The sequence below is a fragment of the Mus pahari genome, chromosome 2 (assembly GCF_900095145.1).
Source record: "Mus pahari chromosome 2, PAHARI_EIJ_v1.1, whole genome shotgun sequence".
Taxonomy (NCBI): Eukaryota; Metazoa; Chordata; class Mammalia; order Rodentia; family Muridae; genus Mus; species Mus pahari.
In genome coordinates, this window is record NC_034591.1 from 151,361,058 (window position 1) to 151,366,480 (window position 5,423).

General features: G+C 46.3%; 1 pseudogene across 1 annotated transcript in view; it reads right to left on the reverse strand.

Moving 5' to 3' along the window:
- LOC110317059 overlaps positions 1-1,643 on the reverse strand; it is a 12,264-nt pseudogene extending 10,621 nt beyond the window's left edge. Inside the window, exon 1 of the transcript XR_002380297.1 lies at positions 1,411-1,643. The product of XR_002380297.1 is annotated as a ubiquitin-conjugating enzyme E2 Q2 pseudogene (transcript). The remainder of the gene's footprint in view (positions 1-1,410) is intronic.
- Between the last annotated feature and the right edge of the window lie 3,780 nt (positions 1,644-5,423).

The window sequence follows — 5,423 nt, forward strand, 5'->3', positions numbered from 1 at the left end:
AGAGAGAGAGAGAAAGAGAGAGAGAGAAAGAAAGAAAGAAAGAAAGAAAGAAAGAAAGAAAGAAAGAAAGAAAGAAAGAAAGAAAGAAAAAGTTACCTCACTGAGCTAGCAGGTTTTTTACCTCCATTCAGACCTCTCCTGTCTTCACTAGTAAAAATACTAGATAATCTAAGTGATTATACATGTCAAATGGGCTCTGCAGAACATCAAGTGCATCCCAGCTTCTGACCATGACAAAGCTGACTGCCTTAGGGTTACAATTGCTGTGATGAAACACCAGGCCAAAAGCAACTCTGTCCACATGGCAGTTCATCACAAAAGCAGTGGAGTCCTGTAGGACAGGAACCTGGAGGCAGGAACCGACTCAGAGAGCATGGGGTCATTGCTCACTGGCTTGCTCCCCATGGCTTGCTCAGCCTGCTTTCTTATAGAACCCAGGAGCCCCAGCCCAGGGGATGGCCCCACCCACAATGGCTGAGCCCTCCCACATCAGTCACTAATTAAGAAACTGCTTACCAGGTCTGCCTACAGCCTGGGCCTATGGAGGCATTTTCTCGGTTAATGCTCCTTCCTCTCTGGTGACTTCAGTTTGTTTCCCAGCTGACGTAAACTAACCGGGACAGCTGACCTCTTGTCAATTTGATGCACAAACACAGCCCTGGTAAGCCACAACCTTTTCTTTCTTGTTCATCCCCAAGATGAACACATTAATAAAGACATCACAATATAAAACTATGGTGGTTTGAATGAAAATGGCTCCCATGGGCTCTTAAGGAGTGGCAGAATCAGGAGGTAAGGTATTGTTGAAGTGACTGTGGCCTTGTTGGAGAAGTGAGTCACTGAGGGCAGGCTTTGAGATTTCATATGCTCAAGCCAGGCCCAGTATCACCCTCTCTCTTCCTGCTGCCTACAGACCCCAGTGTAGAACTCTCGGCTCCTTCTCTAGCACCGTGTCTGCCTGGATACCACTATGTTTCCCACCATGACAACAATGGACTAAACCTCTGAATCTGTGAGCCAGCCCCAATTAAAAGTTCTCCTTCACAAATTGCTGTGGCCATGGTATCTCTTCATAGCAATTGAAACTCTAAGACAAAACCATTTTACAAACTTGAAAAGTCCCAGAGTCTTACAAACTCACCACTTGAAAGGTCGTCTCTTTAAAAAATTTTCCAGTCTCTTTTAAAACCCAAATTCTCTGTAAGATTTTAAAAAAAAGTGTTTTAGGTTTAAAGACTCTCAACTGTGGGTTCTTGTAAAATCAAAAGGAAATTAAGTGCTTTCATACCTCAAGTGAGGAAAAAAAAAAAAAAAAAAAAAAAAAACAGGACACATCACAATACAAACAAAGCAAATTCAAAACTCCAGTAGTATAAATAACTCAGTGCCTAATATCTGAGAGTTACTCACAATCTGGGCTCATCCAAGAGGCTTGAGACCCTCCTCTGGCTCTGCTCACTGCAACACAGCTTGTCTTCTAGTGGCAGCGACTGCTGTTCTTGGTGGTCATCCCACACGTGGTACTGGAATCTCCGAAATGCTGGAATCTTCTGCGAAAGCTGGGCGACACTTTCACCAACAGGCTCTCTTCGAGGTGCCAAGCCTCAGCTTCTCTGCATGACCTCTTGAATCCTGGGGCTCCTATTGCTTCTCTGGCTCTGCCTTCCTTTATGGCCTCTCCCAGAGGCAAACCTCAGCTGTTCTCCGTGACCCCTGCCTGCCTTCAAAACCAGTGCCACCTGGGTGACTTCAACTACCAAGTTCAGCTGTTATCACAAGGCTGCGTAAACTTGGCCACTTCTGGATCGCAGCTTCTGTGTGCTGGCCCTAAGTAAATGCTTCCCAGAAGATTTCACCTCAATGGCGCTGCTGGTCTCTTCTTAACCAGAGTTGATTCTTCAGCCCTAGCTGACCAGCACCCATTGTCCCAGCAAAGCAAACATTTCACTTTAGTGGTCTCTTATTAATCACAGCTGATTCTTCAGTTCCAGCTGACCAAATGTCACAGATTCTTCATGCCAGGGCCCTGGTAGAGTCTCTGAAGTGTTACAAGCCAGGCCTCCATCTTCTGCACGGCTCTCTCTCAGCATTCTTATTTTGAAAGCTGCCACAGAACAGCTCACTGAGCTCTTAACACCCAATAGCTTTTCTAGCCCAAAGCTTTTCCACAATCCTCCCCCAAAAAGTGTGGTCAGTTCTGTCACAGCAAAACCCACTATCCCGGTACCAACTTGTCTCAGTGAGGACGACTATTGCTGTAAAACACTGTGGCCAAAGAGATGGGGAGGAAAGGGGTGTGGCTTCTGCTTCCACTTCACTGTTCATCATCAAAGGGAGTCAGGACAGGAACTCAAAGCAGGGCAGGAACCTGGAGGCAGAAGCTGATGCTCTTCAACGACTAATTAAGAAAATGCCTTACAGGTATGCCTAAAGCCTAATCTTATGAATCCGTGTTCTCTAAGGACCCTAGCTTCTACGAAGCAGCCACTAAACTAGCCAGGACACTGAAGCAAAATGAAGTGACTGGAGGTCACAGACTTGTTCCTGGAGTCTAACTGAGCCCAAGGAATCCTGAACGCAGACCATCACTCCTTTCCTTTCTCCCCACCAAACACCAGAAGCTGTGGAAGGGGGTGTGACCTTTTCTCACGTCAGAAAACTCATGTCTGAGGTCACAGGCGGCAGGTACACAAGGCCTTCCCCCGGTCTGTCCCCTCAGCAGCGCTTGCTTCCATTCTCACCGTGAACGCCGGCTAAAAGCACCAGAGATGTCCAACATGCACATTCGAGGAAGCTAGTGTGCTTTTGGCTTTGAAATGGCTAGGCCAACAGGCAAGAAAATCACCTCAGAATGAAGTATGACCTCTAAATGTAGAACATTAGAGAACTGGAAGATACGGGTTAGGAAAGGGTTAACAAGGAAAGCAACCCTGCTTCTATTAAAGTCCTCAGAGCCCACAGAGGGTCTAGGTCTTCGGCATCAGTCCCAGCAGTGAGTATTTACATACACGGCTTCTTCACGTGTCAAGCACGACACAGCCTCTCCTTCCAAACACAGTGGCTGGACACAGCATTCCTGGACTGTCTAGTGAAGACTTATTTATTTTAGACATTATTGACACCTAGTTTGAAAGCACTTACCAATAGGTTTCTGTATCGGGCAGCTTTCCATTTCTATAGTATGATACCTGAAGCAATAGCCGGGCGTGGTGGCGCACGCCTTTAATCCCAGCACTGGGGAGGCAGAGGCAGGCGGATTTCTGAGTTTGAGGCCAGTCTGGTCTACAAAGTGAGTTCCAGGACATCCAGGGCTATACAGAGAAACCCTGTCTTGAAAAAAAAAAAAAAAGATACCTGAAGCAAATAACTTATAAAGAAAAAGGTTTAGTTTATCATATATAGGAACTAGATTTAAATTAAGTAAATAAATATATATACATATACATATGAATATGAGCAAGGTGTATATGATATATACACATGAAAATATAATGAAGTATGGGATGGTAGCACATGCCTTTAATACCAAGACTTGAAAGATGTTGTGTGAGGATCAAGAGCTTGCCATCTGTGGCTACATAGTGACTCTTGGGATAGCCTGGGATACTCAAGACCTTCCCTAAAAAAAGAAAAGAAAAGAAAAGAAAAGAAAAAGAAAAGAAAGAAAAAGGAAAAAAGAGAAGAAAAAAAAAAAAAGTTACCTGCTTGTGGACGTTGTACATCGTGGTGCGCACTAGGCTCCGCACCACGATGTACAACGTCCACAAGCAGGAAAAGAAAGAAAAAGGAAAAAAGAGAAGAAAAAAAAAAGAAGTTCCCTAAAAGAAAGATATTGTCTGTACACTAAAGAAACTAACAGTAAAAATGACCCCATCTCCTCCTCCTCCTCCTCCTCCTCCTCCTCCTCCTCCTCCTCCTCCTCCTCCTCCTCCTCCTCTCTCTCTCTCATCTCATAGCCTGCTTCATTCTCCCTCTTATCTACACTAAACCCCTCTTCCTTGGCCATTCCTCAGAGCTGGCACGTCCTCGTTTTCTTTTCCCAAGGCACGTATGCTGGAGATGAATGCAGAGGAGGCTTCTTGTGAGCCAGGAAGGGTAAGAGAAAGGGAAGTGACTGGTCCCCACAGTCGTCTTCTAGAGCATGCCTTCAGTGACCTAATGTGCTTTCTCCTAAAGGTTCCCCCTCTTCCAGTACCACCCCCAGGAACCAAGCCACAGAATTCCACCCCGGCCTCCCCGTCATGATAAAATAAGTGTTCATTTCAACACCTCGAGTCTCCAATCTCAGTGGCAGGCGAACCCATCGGACATTTAGATCTTTGTCTCGAGTCAGAAGTATGAGAAGAAACTGTTAAACCCCCATCTTTTTTTAATCTCTTTGTGGCCCCTCTTCTTATCTATCTGCCTGTCAGGAATCTAACTCCTGCTCCCTCTGGGATGCGGCTGGGGATGTAGCTCAGTTGGCAAGGTGTTTGCATAGCAGGCACAGGCCTGGGGTTCCATGCTCAGCGCTGTATAAATAGGGCAGTGCTGGGGGGTGGGGGGGAGCGGGGATGTCGAAAGTTTAGAGTCAACCTCAGTTTGACAAATGAATTTGAGGCCAGGAGAGGCTATGTGAGGACATACCTCAAAAACAGACAAGAAAGTCAGTGTCCCCATGAGAGGGAACCAGGTCCAAGGGTTGTCTCCTGGGCAGGAGTGGCCTGAAGGCAAGGGCTCAGGAAGCTTGCACACTCCACCTTGCCAGCGTGCAAAGGAAGTTGCTGGCACTAAGGCTGCAATCTCCATCCGCCTTGCATGTCGTCTTTTCCTCTGCCTTGTCATCCAGGGAGGGAGACACAACTCAGTTCCCACTAGAAGACAGCTCCATCTTAAGTGCACATTATCCACGTGGGATGAGCTGCCTGCAAAACTCCGGTTCCTGGAAGGTGCAGGGCCACGAGTGTAGACTTCTAGGAATGTCCCTCTAGGAATTCTGCAGCAGGGCATTCGGAATGTTCCAGAAAAAAATCTTTAAAACCCCTTAGGTATTTATCTCGGGGTGTTGAACCTCGAAGCAGAGGATTAAAGGACAAATACTACGTAAATGATTAACATGGAGAGTTGAGCAGGAATTTGTTCAGAGTTTAAAGCAGAAGAAGCAAATACAAAATGAAAGCGGGGGTGCAAAGTTTTCCCATTAGACATCTGCCCTGGGCAAGGTCAGCTTTCCTGCAAATGCAGCCCGTGTCCCCGTCATGACCCCAGGAAGGACAACTATTGTTGAAATGATTACTGCAAGTGCTGGCGAGGGCACAGAGTCAAAGGAGTTCTCAAACGCTGTGGAAAAGAATGTTCATACCCATCAGCGAGAGCAATACAGCGACTCTCAGGAAATAAAAATAGAATGACCATATGACCAGCAAGCCCACTACTATCTCCAA